The sequence below is a fragment of the Podarcis erhardii genome, assembly GCF_964252035.2.
Source record: "Podarcis erhardii genome assembly, chromosome: 8".
Classification (NCBI taxonomy): domain Eukaryota; kingdom Metazoa; phylum Chordata; class Lepidosauria; order Squamata; family Lacertidae; genus Podarcis; species Podarcis erhardii.
In genome coordinates, this window is record NC_138499.1 from 23,815,138 (window position 1) to 23,835,597 (window position 20,460).

Here is a 20,460-nt window from a genome sequence, read left to right on the forward strand (position 1 = left end):
TGGCCCAGTGCGCTTCTGACATTCGTAAGAAAATTCAGAAATCAGAAGGATGGGAAGGGATGCTGATGAGCCAAATTATGGCCATTGCACGCCGAGTTTATCGGAATAGGGATGAGGCTGAGAAGCAAGAGAAGAAGAAGTGGCAGAAGGAAAAGATGGTAATGCTAGCCACAGCAGTGAAGCAAGACCACCGCCCCTTAAATGGAGGGCGAGGGCGAGGAAGGAATCCACCACTGGGAAGGAATCAATGTGCAAATTGCAAGAAGGAGGGTCATTGGAAGCGGGAGTGTCCTGAACCCCTGAGGTTGGAAGAAGTACGCCCAGGCCCAGGCCCAGGCTCCGGCTCCGGCCCAAGAAACCAGGGACGGGGACGGGGAATGATCCGAGATGGAAGATATCAGAGACCAGGACAGGGACGGAGTAGAGACAATTTCATTGGACTGGCAGAAGAGGATTTTACCCAAGACTAGGAACGACCGGACTCCATAAAGTTAGGCTTCCAGGAGCCCACGGTCACGATTCAATTAGGGAGCCATTTAATAGACTTTATGATTGATACTGGGGCTGAATACTCGGTACTCCCAGAACTATTGCAGAAAAAGGCATCTAAAAGTGTAGTCATTAAAAGTGCCACTGGACAGTCAGCTAAGAGGTCTTTCCTCCAACCTTTGGAATGCCAGATTGGGGGACATCGTTTAACCCATCAGTTTTTGTATATACCTGAGTGTCCAATACCTCTCTTAGGCAGAGATATGCTGTCCAAATTGCAGGCCCAAATCACTTTCACTCCTCGAGGTCCAGAAATGAAACTGCCATCAAAAGCAGCAGGAATAATTACCCTCTCAGTACCTAAGGAACAATCATGGCGCCTAATGTCAGCCTTGCAAGTCCAACCCACATTGGATACAGAATTAAACAAGCTCCTCCGAACTCTACAGGTGCCACCAGGAGTATGGGCCGAAAATAGCCCACCAGGAATGGCTAAGAATATAGCTCCAATTGTAGTAACCCTAAAACCTATGGCTACCCCTGTATCTGTAAAGCAATATCCCTTACCCCGGCGAGCAGCGGAGGGCATCCAGAAACATTTGGACCGCCTATTAAAATATGGTCTGCTTAAGCCTTGCCAATCAGAATGGAACACACCCCTTTTGCCTGTTCGAAAACCTGGGACAGATGAATATAGGCCAGTGCAGGACTTGAGGCTCGTAAACCAGGCTATCGAGACCTTGCACCCAAATGTGCCAAACCCATATACCTTGCTGAGTTTGATCCCACCAGAAGCAACATTTTTTACTGTATTGGACTTGAAAGATGCATTCTTCTGTTGCCGGCTGGCACCACAGAGCCAACCTATATTTGCCTTCCAGTGGGAAGACCCTTTGACAGGAACAAAAGGCCAGCTAACCTGGACAAGATTGCCCCAAGGATTCAAAAATTCCCCAACTTTATTTGGCACTGCCTTGGCGAGGGATCTAACAAGTTACCCCTCAACACCGGGAGAAAAGGTGGTTCTGCAATATGTGGATGATCTTATACTAGCTGCAAAGGATTTTGATACCTGTAAAGAAGGGACAGAGGAACTGCTCCACTTGCTCTGGGAAGCTGGCTACCGAGTTTCCCAGAAAAAGGCACAGTTATGTTTAGAAAAGGTCAAATATTTGGGCTTTGACATCTCACACCAACAACGAGCATTGAGACCAGAGAGGAAAGAAGCTATTTGCCTTATCAAGGAACCTACCACAAGAAAACAACTTAGGGGATTCCTGGGAACAGCAGGGTTTTGTAGACTATGGATACCTGATTTCAGTAGTCTGGCCAAGCCCTTACATGAAAGCACTCGAGGTGCAGAAAAGGACCCATTCGTATGGGGACCTGAGCAGAAACAAGCCTTTTTAGTTATCAAACAGCGACTTATGGAGGCACCAGCCCTTGGATTGCCTAATTCGGAAAAACCCTTTCAGCTGTATGTACATGAACAGAATGGGATTGCAGCGGCAGTCCTGACCCAGAGATTAGGAAGTTGGAACCGTCCAGTAGCTTATTTGTCTAAACAATTGGACTCAGTAGCAAAAGGATGGCCTCCATGCCTAAGGGCAGTAGCGGCCACTGCGAGCCTTGTCAAAGAAGCTGATAAATTTACCTTTGGCCAGACGATGTATGTGAATGTACCTCATGCTGTTCTGACACTCATGGAATATAAGGGTAGTTATTGGCTAACGAACCCAAGGATGGCTAGATACCAAGGCCTATTGTGTGAAAATCCCAGGATTCATCTACGAGTAGTGAATATGCTCAATCCAGCGACTTTGCTGCCCCTACCAGAGGTAGATGATGAGGAATCACATGATTGTCTCCAAGTAATGGATGAAGTTTATTCCAGTAGACCTGATCTGAAAGATGAGCCATTAAAAAATCCAGATGTTGTATATTATACTGATGGTAGCAGTTACCTGCATGAAGGTGCCAGACGAGCAGGATATGCTGTGGTCACCAATGAGGAAGTTGTGGAAGCTGAAGCTTTGCCTGCTGGCACCTCAGCACAAAAGGCTGAACTTATAGGTTTAACTAGAGCTCTGCAATTGGCAGCCGGATGTAAGGCAAACATCTATACTGATTCAAAATATGCCTTCTTAACCCTGCATGCACATGGAGCTCTATGGAAAGAAAGAGGTCTAATCGGAGCCCACGGGAAGGCTTTGAAATATGGACCTGAAGTAGAAATCCTGTTAGAAGCAGTATGGGCTCCAGAACAGATTGCTGTAATGCACTGCAAAGGTCATGGACGAGGAAGGGATCCAATAACCAGAGGAAATCATGCTGCTGACAAAGCAGCCCGAGAGGCAGCCCAAAAGCCTGTGGGAGGATTTATAGCAGCCCTCATACCAGAGGTAGTTCCAGAAGATGTTAAACCTCACTATACCCCAGAAGAGAGGAAGTGGGCTGAACAGGAAAGAGCAGTTGTGAAGGACGGTTGGATGATCCTGCCGGACAATAGGATTTATGTACCTCATCATCTAGCAGGTACAATTGTAAGAAATTATCATGAATCTACTCACCTTGGCGGTACTGCAACTAGAGAGAGTCTCAGTCGGAAGTTGTATATTATTAATCTATCACAATTAGCAACTTGCATTTCACAGAAATGTGTTCTTTGTGCTAAAAACAATCCCAGGCAGGGACCGGTACAACCTCCTGGAATTCAGCATGTGGGATACGTCCCCATGGAAAGCCTAATTGTGGACTTCACAGAGCTGGTCCCTTCTAAGGGATTCAAGTATCTCCTTGTGTTTGTAGATACTTTTACCGGATGGGTTGAAGCTTTTCCCACCCGAACTGAAAAGGCACGAGAGGTAACTAAAAGACTCCTCACTGAATTGATCCCAAGGTTTGGATTACCTAGATGCATTGGAAGTGATAATGGGCCAGCGTTCATTGATCAAGTAGTACAAGATGTATGTCGAGTCCTACAAGTAAAATGGAGACTGCATACAGCATATAGGCCTCAGAGTTCAGGGAAAACTGAAAGAATGAATCGGACTCTGAAAACCCAATTGGCAAAATTAACCCAGGAAACGGGATTGGGATGGGTAGATGTGTTACCCATAACACTGTTTCGTGTTCGGTGTGCACCCACAAAAAGACTTAAGTTGTCACCTTTTGAGCTCCTGTATGGGAGACCGCCCTCCTTTGTTCAGGATATTCCAGCTGACCTTAAACAAATAGGAGACCATGTGACACAGGAACAAGTGCAATCTCTCTCCCGTGTTTTTGTTTCTCTTAACAGGTGGGCCCTCGAACGCACGCCATGCAGCATTGCCGAGCCGATTCATCAGTTCCAGGCTGGCGATAGCGTATGGGTGAAAGAGTGGAAACGTGATCCACTTGCACCTAAGTGGCGTGGACCTTACACCGTCTTGCTCTCTACTCCAACAGCGGTGAAGGTAGCTGAGGTGACCCCCTGGATTCATCACTCTCGTTTGAAGAAGTCTGAAGGCAGTTGGACGTGCAAAGGTGACCCCTCTAATCCTTTAAAACTAACTCTCTCCAAAAACCCCTGTATCTAGCCCTACCGGGAACGGGCTAGGTCACGGGCAACATTTGACGACCGGCCTGCTGCAGCCACAACCTGGAAGCTGGCTGACCTGCGCACGCCTGAAGCTTGAGGAGCGTCTGAACCAGCGACTGTGAACGGAAAGATTCTCTAATACAATTGATTGACTGCCCCCCCTTGTGGAACAATTATCAGAGATATTACTCATTGGGGATCCTCGGGATATATGTTTTGGTCTTGGTGGTTCCCCATTTCTGTCACTGGGGGAATTATATTGGGGCTAATAATTATTTGCTATCATAATAAGGTAATCTTTTGTGGAAGGAATGCATATACTAGACATCAACATGATTTTATTATTAATCCTGATCCCTTGGGAAGGGGAAGGGTCCTTGAATCTGACCAAATTGGCTAAATATGGATTCAGCCATGACCACAATATGTGGGTAGGTTTAGCTGAAATGGTAGCTAATGTTGCAAATAGGACCAATTGCCTTGTTTGCTCTCTTGGGCCAGATGATTCAGAGGGAGGTATGCCCTTATTACCGATACCATTAGATGCCATTGGTATGGTAAGCGAAATGCCACACCAAACTGAAATACAGAATTTCCCCGGATGGAACTCAACTAAACCATTACGAGTTATACCTGTACAAGGGGAATTCTGTGTACATAAATCATCAGATGCAGCTGATTCTCCCATGATAGGCTCTTCTCATTGTCACTATACTTGGGATTATAAGAAGAATAGTCATACCTGGGCACACGGTACTACCTATCGAACTCGGAATGCCTTGCCCTGTGCACCTCCTTTTATTCATGCATGGAAAGTGGTGTGGAACATAACTGTGACAGAAAAAGGCAATCTAACATACTGCACTGTGAACTCTCTACCCCTTTTGGTATTTCGCCTTCTGTATTCCCCGTACCAAAAACCTCAGACCCGATGGTTGTGGTGGATATGTGGAGAATGGGCATACAAGAAACTCCCTTCCAAATGGAGTGGGACTTGTTTCTTGGGTTGGGTATTACCACCAATGTGGATTATGCCCACTAGTTCGGCCAGGCGAACACGAAGGAATGCTGATATTTCTCATATAGCAGGAGGAAGTACCCAAAGTTGGAGCGGTACTGATGATTGGCCACCAGAGCGCATTATAGCCTATTATGATCCTGCCTCCTGGAATCCTGGTGAGCTCATACAAGGGGCACGGGATCCTATTTATAATCTAAACAGAATAATTCGATTGCAAGCAGTAGTGGAACTTGTAACCAATGCAACGGCCCAGAGTTTGAGACTTATTGCACAACAGTTGGATGAAAGTAGAGCCGCCATTTTGCAGCTGAAAATGGGAATGGATTATGTACTTGCCAGGCAGGGAGGCCTATGTGGAGTCTTGAACTTGACAGGGAATGCCTGTTGCTTTAACATTTCTGATAATGGTGAGGCAATCCGTGTGTTGGCCACAAAGATGGAGAATATAGCACATGTCCCAGTACAAACATGGGAAGGATGGGATATGGGATGGCTCACCAATTGGTTACCTAATGTCACAGGACTCAAAGGGATACTATTGTCTTGCTTGTTTTTCTTGACAGTAGTAGTATTGGTTTTATGTATGATGCCATGTATCATTTCATGTTTTAGAAGTACAATTAGCAAGATGGTTTCAAATGAAACTCTACCTCATATCATGGCCCTATACAGAGCTTTACCTCAGGAATGTGATGAAGGTCAAGCTATCAAGGACACTTGGGATGAAGGTCCTTGAGCTTGAAAGGGGGGAATGAGGCATCTAATCATAAGCCTGCATTTTTATCAAAGCTTCTATATGTTTAATCAGGGCTTGCATTTTAAAAATGAGCTTAAAAAAAGGATTTTCAAATGTTTCATGCCAGGCAAAAGACCAGCTGCCTAAAAGAACCTTGGCAAGATGTTTTTCCTCCTAAGACAAGAAGGGCCCCATTGATTTATAGTAGAAAAACAATTCTCAAAGTCATAAAAAGGGAGAATTACATATGCTGCCCCAAGGCTGAGAAAACACCATTAGGAATGGGGAAAGATAATACTAATGTGCCTCCCAGTAAAATGAGCCAGATCTTCTTTCTAAGGTTGAAAGGCCAGGAGCAAAAGGGAAAAACATTTAGCTGACAGAAAAAGAGAACATTTTTGAAGAGGCTTCTTTTAAAAGCTGTGTTTTATTGAGTTCCTTCCTTTTCACTTTGAGAAGCTTTATTCTTTTAAGAGGCTACCTATGATAAATGTATGAAATATATTAGCTTAAATATATTGGCTTAAATGTAATTATGCAAAGGATTTAAGGAATGCTAGATTCTTATTTCATATGGTTGTAAGAGTTGTATTTATCCTGAAATTAAGTCAGCCACCAGCCCCCCCCTTGCCAGACAGAAGACGCCATCCGGGCAGTCTTGATATATAGTTGTCAGGCATTTTGTTTAGAAACATTAAATGAAGGAAATCTTTCAATGTTTATGTGAAACTCAAGATCCTTGACATCTGTTGAACATAAAATGTAAGATTAAACCATTTGTTTTAGAAGGCAATAGGGCAAGAAGGGCAAGAGGTGAGCTGGTAATTAAGATTCCATGTAAGATATATTATTACTTATTTGTCATTTATATATAGCTCTTTGTCTCCCATATAAGGGCAAGGAAGTGGGTGTATCTTTTGTGGGTGTATCTTTTGTGATTGGCTCTAGCAAACAGCCAATAGGAATTTCAACCAGGCTGATTGGACAGAGGCAGCCACAGGAGGAGCAAAGGGGGCTGGATTAAGGGAATATAAGTGCTGGCCAGAATGGCAGGAGGCCAGGCCAGAGCTTGGTAACCATGTACCACTGTGCCTCTTATTTATTTGTCTGACAAATAAATTACTATTTTAATTTCTCTATTGCTGCGTTGAATATTTCATTCCAGCTAAGCGTTAACCACAAGCAGGGTGCTACAAAATCGCGCAGCGGTGGCGCAGCGGGAGGCCCCATTAGCTAAAGTGGTTAAGAACAGTTTCAGGTTAAGAACGGGCCTCCAGAACAAATTAAGTTCTTAACCAGAGGTACCACTGTATAGCGCATGCTCTGCATGCAAAGGATCGCTGGTTCAGTCCCTGGCATCTCCACATAATTCTGGGTAAGACTCCTTTCAAAACACCCTGGAGAGCCACTGCCAGTCAGTGTACAATGCACTGCACCAAACATACTAACTGATAACGAATGTCCTGAAGTTCAGATTCAAAGAATACATGGGTTTTTCTATTCTTTTTAACTTTACAACCATTGGAAAAACCACAGGCTGCTTGATATATATATAAATATAGTGATTAGCACCTTCTCAATCGCTCAATAAGCGGAGTGGTTTTGATGTAATCTTTGGATGGTATCCAAAACACCTATATAAACTGCTGTTGCTAAGGCCTGGCAGCATTTATTGCTTGCGAGATAGCCTTGTGTCTGCTCCAGCTTTTAGAAAGCCTTAGCAAAGAATTTAATAGTCGTTGGAAATGCGCATCTAGATTAGATGCGGCCAGTTAAGGTACCTAAAAGGGAAAAACCACGAAAGTACTTGTCCAGTTTGTTGATTTAGTATATACAAAGCAGATTGGCCAGGAGTCAAAAATGACTGCTCTTTTTCTTTGCTTGTTTCTACAAGATCAGCTGGCTTCTCATGCCTCAATATTCTCAGGAAGAATGTTTGTGATGTACACTGTCAAATACAGAACAAACATATGCTGTATAGATGTACAGACATATAGATATAGATATCTTTTTTAAAGCCCCCGCTAAAAAAGTTTTTGAAGTGTATTCTTTCTTAGCAAGAAATAAACTCAAGAGTATGCAATCCAGTTTGGCTTGTCTTTTTTATTTTTTAACGAAAGCAAAAAATAAATTCAGTTAATTCCAGAAGGAATGTCTGTAGTTTAAGGGTTGTCATCTTTTTGTTACAGCCTCAGCCCTGTGCCTTTAAGAGCAGCCATTTTGCAAAGTGCAGTGATTAGCAAGTGGTAAGACCTTAACTCCACAGCCTCTGCTACCAAGACACAGGATGCAGGCGAGGTCTTTCTTGTTTTACCTTCATGCCTCAAAAGCATTTCCTCCATCATTATCGTAAACTGCTTGGAGCAATCTATACATTTTGTTAAATAATAAATACATACATTGGTTTGCATAAAGCACAGTGGCAGGGCTTTGAAAAAAAATAAAGATTGCAAGTCGGATGTCAGATCACATACCTTTCAACATATCAAGGTGAAAATAAAGGACACCGCTTTGTGTGGTTTTATCACATGACCCACATGAGATGAAGTGAGATCACGGTGCCCAAAATGGCCGCCATGCAAACCCAATGGAGGGGGCTGGTTTTGCCCATTAACCTTTTCCTTCCAAGCCCCAATTTTATCAGCTTGGATCTTTGGGAAGCAAGCGGAAGGCCCAAAGTTCAATCTCCAGGTAGGCCCGGAACAGATTCCCTGTTGGCATAGTAGACAATACTGAGCCAGGTGGATCAGTGGCCTGCCTTAATATAAGGCAGCATCCTATGTTTGGAATCAGAATAAATGAGTTGGAAGGACCCTGGTCTTCATCCAGTCCAACCTCCCAGGCTTAAAACAGTAATAAGAAATAAACAACCCATCCCTTAAGCATTGAAGGCTACAGGCAAAAGAGTCTCCCTGCTGGTGGCGTCTGTCTATGAAATGCTTTCCCCGTGAGAGGCTTGCATGGTGTCAGGTATTTTCTCAGACTTTTTAATAATATGTACATTGCCTTGGTGTTGTAATTCAACTTTTAGTGTTTGCTTTTAATTCTGCTGATGCATTTACAGTGGTACCTCGGGTTACATACGCTTCAGGTTACATATGCTTCAGGTTACAGACTCCACTAACCCAGAAATAGTGCTTCAGGTTAAGAACTTTGCTTCAGGATGAGAACAGAATTCATGCTCCGGTTTGCGCAGCGGCAGCAGGAGGCCCCATTAGCTAAAGTGGTGCTTCAGGTTAAGAACAGTTTCAGGTTAAGAACGGACCTCCGGAATGAATTAAGTACTTAAACCGAGGTACCACTGTATACTGCTTTGTTTGTGCTTTTATACTGTGATTGGCTGCTCAGAGCCACCTGTCAATTATCTGGGTCAAGAGCGCTGAAAAATGGAACGCTGCCAGCATTTCTTCACCCATCCCTCATCCCTCTGATCATCCAGGATGCTGTGTTACGTGTGTGTGTGTGTGTGTGTGTGTGTGTGTGTGTGTGTGTAAAAGCAGCTGCAGAGGGCAGGTAAACTTGAAAGGTTTATTCACTTTCATGCACTCTTCTGCCTTTCCCCCTTTGCTCTCTTAAAACCGTGCTCTTAATAAACACTCTTAAAACAGGCTGCTGGGGATTGCTGTGCATTTGTGACCGCTCATGGGAGATTGTGTTCTCCCCGCTGTGCTTAGATCCCTTGAACTCACACTGCACATTTGTGTCTAGGGAGAATTGGAGGAAAGCATGCTGCCTTGTGTCCCAGAAGAGGAAGAGTAGCAAGCTGGATGCTCCTCATCTCCCTGACTAATATAAATATTTTGTTGTCTTGAGAGCCCTCTGGGAAGGGCTAGTGACAGCATACCTAATGGTCGGAGATGTGAGCTATTCCTGATCCCAGGCGGGAAGAAGGGAACTCTCAAGGTCTCTGCTGAGAGTACTTTCAGAGGTGTACTTATTATGGGTTGTGTTCATGCATGAAGGTGTTTCTTTTCTCCTCCTTTTTGCAATGTTCACATGACGTCAGCATCAAAAGTTAATCTTATTAGGAATCCAAATTACCCATTTGCGACATTAAGCCCCTGTCCGGGAGTACCCTTCATTAGGCCATTAGTCTATCTAGCCCAGGGGTCAGCAAACTTTTTCAGCAGGGGGCCGGTCCACTGTCCCTCAGACCTTGTGGGGGGCCAGACTATATTTTGGGGGGAAAATATGAACGAATTCCTATGCCTCACAAATAACCCAGAGATATGTTTTAAATGAAAGGACACAATTCTACTCATGTAAAAACATGCTGATTCCCGGACCATCCGTGGGCCAGACTGAGAAGGCGATTGGGCCGGATCTGGCCCCCGGGCCTTAGATTGCCTACCCATGATCTAGCCCTATATTCTTTTACAGTGACAGATAACAGGTTTGGGGCTGGAGTCCTTCCCAGCTGTATTCAAAGATAATAAGAAATAAAACCGGGACCTTTTGCATGCAAGGCATGTACTCTGTAACTAACCCACAGCCCCTTTTCTTTTGTGACTACATAATGTACCTTTGTTAGAGAAAGTACTTCGAGAAGGGGCTCTGTGGAAGATCTTGAGGCAGAGGCGGTCTGGAATGGGAAGAGCTGTTACCCATGTGGTGGTTTGTGGATTCCAGGCCATTTTAATATGTTGCAGTGTAATTTTTAATATTTTGTAAACTGCTCTTAGGAGCATTGAAGACAAACAAATAAAAATATAGCATCAGAAATGGGAAGTTCTGAAAACTGGAGGGGAAACATTTTAGCCTCCTAGATCACTCTGTGGCTGCATTCACATGATAGTTAATTCCATTTCCCTAACTTTTAGTTTTTCCATTATATTTCACACAATGTAAAAACCAGTGTTCGAAACTCCCCTTATTCTAGGCACATTTTGTGACAAGGAATTTAATTAGAGCGAGCAGTTTCTGGGCTCTGGGCACAGTACTAGTCTAAGATTTCAGATTAAAACTGCGGAGTGGAAGGAAAGGAGGACCTTTTTATGCCTCCCCACTTCCAGCTACTCTCTGAAAACTGGAGAAGAGACCCTAAAGGGTGGTAGGGGGTGGACAGGGGAAGGACTAGATCAGGCATAGGCAAACTCCGGCCCTCCAGATGTTTGGGACTACAATTCCCACCATCCCTGACCACTGGTCCTGTTAGCTCGGGATGATGGGAATTGTAGTCCCAAACATCTGGAGGGCTGGAGTTTGCCTATGCTTGGACTAGACCATGTGAAAAATGAACATAATATTTTAGCTGCAGTTCATTCATTATCAGCTTTGTATTCTTGTTATTAAAAGTGTGCCTAGATATTCCGTTGTGGTGTCATTTAGCTCCTAGCTTTCATATCTCAGTTTCTAACACTGGTAAAAAGCCCTTCCAGAAACGTAGCACAAGTTTAGTGCTCATTATTTGCTTCCAGAAAAAGTCCATTTGCAAATAACACGGAAATGAGAGCTAATACATCCGCCTGGAAGTGGTGTTTACATCATGTGGCTCAAATACCGTGTGGAAATTAACAATTGGGGAAAGTCAGGGAGATGGAATAAACTGCTGTGTGAATGCAGCCTGTGATTTCCTTTCAATCCACCATTCTTAAACTGCAACCAAAATGATCCCGAAGATAGAGCATCTCTGTTAGTTCAAGGGGGGGGGGAGGAAACGCAAGTAAGAAGGGACATGGAAGAGGTTATAAGATTATCCATGGTATGAAGAAAGTCACTAGAGAGAGGTTCGTCTCCCTTTCTCGTAATACTGAAACCAGGCTTCAGCCAATTAAGCTGGAAGTTGGGAGATTCTGGACAGACAAAAGGAAGAGTGCTTCTTCACACAGCTGTAGACTTGGCCCCCACAACGTGGATGGCTTTAAAGGAGGATTAGATGGATTCATCTTGGATAAGGCTGTCAATGGCCATTGACCGTGATGGCTATATTACCCCCAGTAGTGGAAGTAATGTGCTTCTGAATACCAGTCGCTTGGGATCACAACCAGGTTGAGTGCTGTTGGGCTCGTCTCCTTGCTTCCCATAGGCATTGGGGTGGCCACTGAGAGAAAAGAAATGCTGTGCTACAGGGGTCTTTGGTCTGATCCAGCAGACATCCTCTTATATTCTAATGAACAATGGAACGTCAAAGAGAGACTGCCCTGGGAAACCACTGAATCACAATTCATCAAAAGGCTCAGTTGTACTTTTTTTGGCTTGACACTAGAGAAGGATTTTTTTCCATTGCACTACATGTGTTAATTAAATGCCAAGGTGCCTGTGTTATCACCAACAACTGTTTTGTGAATGGCTACTGTTAATAACTTAATTATCACTCTCTCTGCTTTCTGCATTTCATTTTCTCTGATTGCACAATAAATTTGTAACGGGAGAGAGATACATTCCTATAAAATTCAGCTCCAGGGCAAGGATTTTTCTGTCTGGAATGATCTTCCTTTTGCCACATACAGTATGTGCTTCAGTTTTGTGTTTTCAACACCAAAGTCTGCAACATGATTAAAATTCAGGAGAGTAACAAAGTTAGATTTAAGTAATAAAGGGTAAATTGTCCCAGGAATGCCTGAATCCTACTTACATTCTTCTCTTGGTTTGTGTATGCTGTTGCTCCCTCCACCCATACTGCCAGTTATAGCCCCGAAAACTGTGGATTATCTTTCTGCCTGTATGCTTGTTTCGTCCTTCGCAGATTTTGCATTAATGCTGTTAAAAGTATTTACATGAACTGCTTGCTCCTGGCTGCTGAGAGTAAAGCACTTGCGTCGTCTTTAAAGCCTCTGTTTTAAATCTGAAGCAAAGAGCTTTTCCTCCCCTCTGCTATTTTTTGCTACAAAGCACATCAAATAAGCTCTTCCTGTTCCGGGGGGGTGGGGGTGGGAATGCAATCATTAATTTCTCTTTCTGTAGACCTCGTCATGTGCTAACGTCTTGTACGTGCAAAACAGCATTTGGCTTAGGCTAACTTCACATCATTTCCCTCTGAGCGACATCTGACTTGGAAGCTGCCATAGGTCCATCTAGTTTAGAATTGCCCACACTAGTTGGCAGCAGCTCTTCAGTGTTTGAGGCAGGAGTCTCCCCAGCACTGACTGGAGATGCCTGGGATTGAATTTGGGGTCTTCTGTGTGCAAAGCATGTGATGTGCCATTGAGCTATGGCCTCTTCCTGTTAGAAGAAGCAGTCTCGAGAAATGGTCGTGAGGTTTTCACTACAATGCTAATAGCACAGTTACATATGACGCAGCTGTTCCGATTTTCCAGAAGTGGCCCCTGTTTCCCTGCTGTCTTGATTCTGGTGTCTCTTTTGTCTCTGTTTTGCCTTTCCAGGGATGTTTTTGGGGTACCTGTTAACACTTTTGTTAGTATGCACACTGGCACATCAAGCTTGTGGTTGTTTTGCTTCGATCTCCCCATAACTATCAATTGAGGTAGTAAATGTGTTCGGTGTTGCTGCCATTCTGCAATCAATACAACCGGATCTGCTTCGTGATTAAATAGGCAATTGAAAATTCCTAGGTGGTTGGGTTTTTTAAATAAAAGGAAACTGTTATGCTTCAGAATCCAGCAAAAGATGGGTTATTTCAGAGTCAATAAATACAGGGAAGAACATTCAGCAATTCATAGTAGCTGGGTGTGCGGAGTTAAGTGGTGGTTTGGACACAGGGATGTTACAGGCATACATGGCTAACCTTTTTTCGTCTCTGAAATGTGGTGGTGAATATGTAATCACAAGCCATATGTGAATATGTAATCACAAGCTACCTCTTCTTAGGTAGACCGATGGTGACCTGTTATCCCAAATCTCTGGGTGGATTGTGCAGTGAGTGACATGTGATTAAGTCAACCATGTGGTTTCCATATGCTCACTTTCACATCTGAGCTGTTTCAGTGCACAGCCAAAGTCATTATTCCTGGTCTGTTTCCTCTAAAGAGTCAGCAGAAAACGGTAAAGTAAAGCCCTATGTGGGTGTCCTCCCTCATATGACTAACAGGATCGTAAATCACAAGGTTGTAAATCACGGAGAGCCTGTGTGCCGTACAGCAGGTGTGTCCTTCCAGTGTGAGTAGCAGGGACATGATGTTTCAGCAACACATCAGGGCCGGCGGGTGCTGCCTCCGCTCTCGCCCCCTCTGCTTACATGTTTGTTAATTGTGAGAGGGAGAATGCCCAAATAGGGATAATATGGGAACTGACTGTTGGACTGGGAAGAGGTGGCGAAAGAAGGCAATGTGAATATTGGGTGGAAGCCTGAGGAAATGAATGCTTGATTGGCAAACTACATTATATGGAAATATGAGCAACAAAGTCCCAATATTTAAAAGAACGAAAAGCAGATTTGGGAGTTTGAGATTCTGAAAGAGAAAGTGCACTTAACCCTTTCCCCCTGTCAGTCATTTTCCTGCCCAAAATCATTTCCCCAAAGTTGTTTTCACTTGTTTCACTTTTTAATATATATTTTTAAACACACATCGTTTGCTCTTTAATAACTTGAGATAGGAGGCTAACTGTATGTCTGTAGGGCTCTATGCACATCTGTAGCTGAACATGTAGAGGCCAAGGGTGGATGAAACTCGGGGCATCACCCTGATCCCCTCCCTGCTCCACATATTAGCTGCATGCATGATTTTCACATGAAGAGGGCTTGGATGTCGGGGGGGGGGGAGAGAGAATAAATATCCCTGACAGCTAGTTTTCTATGCAGGGGGCTTGTTTGTCCGTCTTGAGGAAGCCAGAACTCAGACACAACCAGGGTGGAAGGAGGGTTGGTCAGTCGACTGGGAGCTGGAGTTAACTGGGATCAGCAATCCAGACAGTTCAGCAAGGGTAGCAAGCAGGCAGGCATGTCCAGGGCCTGAAAAATAGGGATGATCAGACATAACACTTGCAGGATCACGCACAGATAATGGGGAGTGAGAAGTGAGTTGTTCCAATTGAGGCCTTTCATCTCTCTTGCCCCAGGCTGCTATGCCAGGGTTTGACACCCTTGCTGAGAAATGGAGTTCCTTGAAAGCATAGTCAGACCATGGGTAGGCAAACTAAGGCCCGGGGGCCGGATCCGACCCAATCGCCTTCTAAAGCTGGCACACAGATGGTCCAGGAATCAGTGTGTTTTTACATGAGTAGAATGTGTCCTTTTATTTAAAATGCATCTCTGGGTTATTTGTGGGGGCATAGGAATTCATTCATTATTTTTTTTCCAAAATATAGTCCGGCCCCCCACAAGGGGACTGGCCCCCTGCTGAAAAAGTTTACTGACCTCTGTTCTAGATTCTCTCACCTCTTTGCTGCTTCCCACCTGGTGGCTCTTTGCACTGCACTGATGCGTGACTATTGCAGATAGGATAACCAGATGTAAAAGAGGGCAGGGCTACTGCAATTTTAACACAATTTTTAATGCAACTATTAGAGGTGCAGGAGCCCTGGCTTTTTTTTTGCATCTGATCCCCCATGTCTGACTTAAGATCCCACCAGCTCATCCAATTCCTTCACCTCCATCATGCTGGTTGAATCCTGGCTGCTACTTTGATGCTGGGATTGTGGCAGAAGCTCATTTGGTCTTGTAACTTCCAACCAGCAGTCTAAAGTGGCAGAGACCAGACACAGCTTTACGCCCTCCATGAGAGCTAGGCCATAAAGATGGTCGCAAGTGTAGCGGCTGCAGATTCATCTCTTGCATCGTACGCAGCTGACGAAAGACATTTCAATTCTTTTATGGCAAACCGAACTATGTTAGGCCACATTTTGAAAATGCCTCTTTAGCTTCTTCAGCTTTTTGACATAGTACTGCTATATGCGTTCTGTGACATGGGATATCCTCTTTCATTGCCGGCTAAAGAGGATGACATGGTGGCGCAGATGTTGGGGCCCTGAGGCCAATGGGAGGCGCACTGAGTGGGCTGAAGGCTTGGCAGCAGAGGGTTGGTGGCACAGGCCTGAAGAATACTTACGTACCCCTTCTTTGGTGAGCAATGAGAAATTCCAGGTCTGCAGTACTTCTTTACTTTCAAATAGACAGGTTGACTATAGGTGGAGGCAAAGCGTACACACCTCTGTAGACAAACAACTGGACATTGCACTCATATAAGATTCCAGCCAGACCCTTACAGATCCCTGCTCAGTTCCCTGTCTCTTTGTTTCTGACTCATACCACACACACAGCCTGTCCTTTGTACACAGACACCTGAACTGCATCAACCTTTCCTGGAAAGTGGAAATGTCTGCTCATTTTGAGTATTCAAAACATTCCCCAAAAGATCATGTATCAAGAGGCAGTTGACTAACTGTTTGGATCCAGTGGTGATGTAACCTGTAGTTTACCTAACCAAAGGATACAATCAGCCAAATGTGGCCCCTTATCAATCTCTTGTCCACATCCCTAGGCTCACAGCAATATTTTAATGTGCTCCCCATGTTAAGCACACCTGATCCCACCTGAATGTGTTGCTGCTTTTTGCCACTCTCTTAAAAGGGTGATTGTGAACAAGGTATATAACTTCCAGCTTGACATTTGATGTCCCCTTCCTAAGAAGAAGAAGAAAACACCCATGAGTTGCCATCAGTGGAATAAAATGGACACCTGGAAAATTACCACGATGCAGTTACATCTCTGAAACTGTATGGTTGAAAGGAATTTAACTACTGTGGACCTGCCGCAGAAAGGACTGAGTTTCTAGCATGCTTTTGCAAGACCTCAAAAACTGCATCAGACTGGTCACGCGTGCCCAGTAGGTTGCTTTGAAAATCACGGATTTCAATGGGTCGATTCTGAGCATGACTCAGGGTGCAACCCTAACTCCTACCTGCCACCAACAGGGGGTGGTGGGGCTTTTGGACCACTGCCACATCTGTAGCCCTTTTGCTCACAGTGGCTGCAATAGAAGGTGCAGGAGGATCAGGCCTGATCTGTACCCAGTTAGATTGGGCCTGATGCCATTGTATGGCAGCTGTGAAACTGGGATCCTGCAAATCGTAGGCCACCTCAGACCCACCCTGTCCTCCCTCAAATCACCCCATTGCAGGACTTCTTTCTGCTAACACCTATTCCTGTATTCAGGGAGAGTCAGGAGGCTGGAAGGGCTTGCAGAGGGATACCACCACCTACAGTGGTACCTCAGGTTACATACGCTTCAGGTTACAGACTCCGCTAACCCAGAAATAGTACCTCGGGTTAAGAACTTTGCTTCAGGATGAGAACAGAAATTGTGCTCCAGCGGCATGGCAGCAGCAGCAGGAGGCCCCATTAGCTAAAGTGGTGCTTCAGGTTAAGAACAATTTCAGGTTAAGAACGGACCTCCAGAACGAATTAAGTACTTAACCAGAGGTACCACTGTATTTCAACACACACAGCATCCCAGGCTAAGGGAAGGGGGGTTGGACTGTGCTGCCCGCCAGATACACACTGTGTGTTACAGAATTGCTGACCTTCCCAGGTGCCTCCCCTTTTTTGCCGCTGCAAGCATCTATACAAGAGCAACAGTATCATTTATTCATTGAGAGAGAATCTAGTGAACTTTGAAATAATTGTAGGAGAATGCAGCAGCCTACTGAAATAGCATTTCAAAAAGACTCTAATCTGTGGAGTGATAACCTCCCCACGAAGGATCAGCCGCAGCAGGTACAGTGAGGATTATCAGAATTTCAGTGCTTCAGCTCCCTCGACATTAGAAAGAGAGAGGGGGGAAATCCATGAAAACATCTGTGATAAGCAGATTATTCGGACCTGTGTCATATATAACCAACATGGTTTTCGAGTATGTTAACTCCTTCAAGAGAGGTAAATGCTCCCAGGTGGTTGAAAGAGTGTCCATTCTGCCATCTGCGTCTGCTTTAGAAATGCATTTCTGCTGTTTTCTGTGGTTGCTGAGTGCTTTTTTTGTTTGCTGTTGTTATTGGACGTTGGCTTGCCTTTGCCGTTGGCTTGCTTTTACATTTAAATTAGACCTGTAATGTGAACATGGTTTGTTGTATTTATTTTTGGAACATTTTAGTGTTGAGACACGGGTGATTTTTATAGAGGAAGTTCACACAGCAATTAATAGAGGGGAAGCTTTGAGCAAATGCATATTTCTTCTCGCTATGTACGAAGAACTCGGAAAATCTAGTGACGTGCCCCATGTGGCTATTATTTCAAGCACTCTGCTTGGAAGCTGCTGGCATGGGGAGCATTTGTTTAAAGAGAGAGGCTCTGATGCAACCACCAGCGGTTATTATACCCGGGTGATGCTCTTCTTGCATTACTTTTCCAGGTCAACGCTCTCCAGAAGTCATCTTCTCCCTTTCTCTGAAAACCCTGCTCCTACAGTAACTTGGAGCAGGGCTTTCAGAGTAGCTGGCCCCATTTTGCGAAACAGCGTCCCTGTTGAGATACGACAGACACTCGCTATTTGTCCTTTCTGAGAATTACTGAAGGCCTTTTTGTTTGCACACACTTCCCAAGCTGGATGAAATGGCCTTGGGTGTTATTTTTGTACTGTTTTAAGACCTATCTTTAGTTGTTGCATCTGCACTGTTTAAAAAACTATTTTATCTGTTTTGATAGTGTGCTTGTAAATGGCCTTGAGACACATGTAAAAGGTGTCTCATCCTCACCAGTATTGAAGGAGAAGACGACAGGCCCGTGTTTCTGCTCTAAATATGGGAATACATTCTGCTTCCACCTGCATGTGCTTTGCAAGAACTGATAGTGGGTGTTAGCATCTAATTTACCAGCCCCTTTGCTGTGCGTGGGGGGTGGGGAGTTCAGTAAAGATTTTGAAGAGGGCTGCCCAACTAAGAGCACTCCAAGGGCTACTGTCTGAGGAAAATGGGCTTCTTTCTTATACACACTCTCTTAAATACCCAGCCTACATTACTGTCATAATCTCTATGTGGGGCTGCCTTAAAAGACAGTCTGCAAACTTCAGCTGGTTCAAAATGCAAGCCTGTTTGATTATATCACCCCAATTTTGCATCACCTTCATTGGTCACCCATTCATTTCTGGGCTTAGTTTAAAGTACTAGTAACTAACCTTTAAAACCCTGAATGTTTGGGAACCACGTTATTTGAACGTTTCCCTACACCCATATGAATCTGTCCAGGTCCTCAGATTGGTCTTAAGAGTGCCCTGCTATCTGTTGTGCGCCTCTGATAAAGCGATCAGCTTAGCAGTTACCAGGAATAAGGCCTTTTTCAGTGGTGGCCCCCACACTTGTGGAATTCCATCCACTGAGAATTCTGCTTAGCTCCCCCTCTTTCAGGTTTTAAGTGGACCTGAAAGAATGGCTGACCCTGCTAAGCACATACATATATTTGATAAAGTTTTCTCTAGTATGTTCGTCCGTTGTCTTCTAACATTTTTTTGTGAGCTGCCTGAACAGTTGGGTAGAAATAAATTAAATAAATAAACAGTATGCAAAACACTTTGAGTTCCTTGGAGCACTAATAGGATATAAATACACCTTGTATGTCTTGATAGACATATACCTTATAAAGCTACCCTGGTATGTATGCACATCTACCTGCAATCTCACTTCTCTGATGCCTGATGCACTTGCTCAAAGAGGGTGTTCCCACAATGGTCCTCTATCAAGTTGCCACCCAATATGACATGAGATGAGTAGAACTTCATTATATATGTTGGGAGTCAGGGTGGGGAGCCTGTAACTCTCCACCTGCTGCTGGATTACACCTCCCATCAACTCAACTAAGCCAACAGGGCCATTGGTCAATGATGATGTGAGCAGTGGAAGAGGAACCGTCTCCGTACCCGGGGCGGCGCACTGCATATGGAATGCCGCACATGCGCAGTTCATACCACACATCTTTATGTGGCGGTGTGAGCGGGGGCGGGGTGTGCCTGCACATTATAATACTGCATTGCTATTAGGGAGTACTTTTTATTCTAGTTGCCTTATTTCTTAGAATATGTTATTCGATACAATGAAGCACACAGCAATGGAGCCATTTGGAGCAGAGGCATCTGAGCCAAGGTCCTGCTCCTGCTGGCCTTATCATTTATTGATCGCAGGGGTTGTTTTTAATACATAGCATTTCTCTATCTCTCTTTCAAGATGCTCAAGAGCAGCTTGAGTGGGGCTTCCAGGAAGTCTCCTATCCAGATGGCAGGTGCCAATATGAGATATGCTCATGCAATAACAATGTGCCCTTGGAAACTCTCCCTCTCATGTTCTTCTGGCTTATACTAACTCAAACAAACATTATGCTACAGAGGCATCCTCCATTGGTGCTGTCCTGACCCCAGTGCATACTGCAGTGGCATAACCAAAGATGAACCAGAGAACCACATGCTCTCTCCTTTCACATATTTTCTCTCTCTCTCTCTCTCTCTCTCTCTCTCTCTCTGCAGCATGCTGAGAAATGAGCATGCTTTTCTAGTGCACAGAGAGGAAATGCAACAAGAAGCCCACAGGAAGCAGTGATTGCCACCAACCTAGAAGGCTTCAAAGGAAGATTAAACAAATCCATGGAGGAGAGAGCTATCATTGGCTACTAGCTATGATGGCTATGCTCTACCTTTCCGGCTGCCTTTCCACTAATGCTAACAAAATTCAGTTGCTGGAAACCACAGGAGGGGAGAGGGCTCTGGTGATCAGATTCTTCTTGTCGGTTTCCCCAGGCATCTGGCTGGCCACTGTGAG

The 20,460-nt window shown here is 44.5% G+C and overlaps 2 long non-coding RNA genes across 2 annotated transcripts in view; one reads left to right on the forward strand and one right to left on the reverse strand.

The window, feature by feature from the left end:
• Nucleotides 1–20,347, forward strand: part of LOC309349086 — a 29,892-nt gene extending 9,545 nt beyond the window's left edge. The window contains exons 4-5 of the long non-coding RNA XR_014159684.1: nt 8,016–8,119; nt 20,169–20,347. This is a non-coding gene — a long non-coding RNA (uncharacterized lncRNA). The remainder of the gene's footprint in view (nt 1–8,015; nt 8,120–20,168) is intronic.
• On the reverse strand, nt 17,286–20,460 carry LOC309349124. Its single transcript, XR_014159736.1, has 2 exons — nt 20,336–20,460; nt 17,286–18,178 (listed from the first exon to the last, which is right to left on the reverse strand). It is a non-coding gene; the product is annotated as an uncharacterized lncRNA (long non-coding RNA).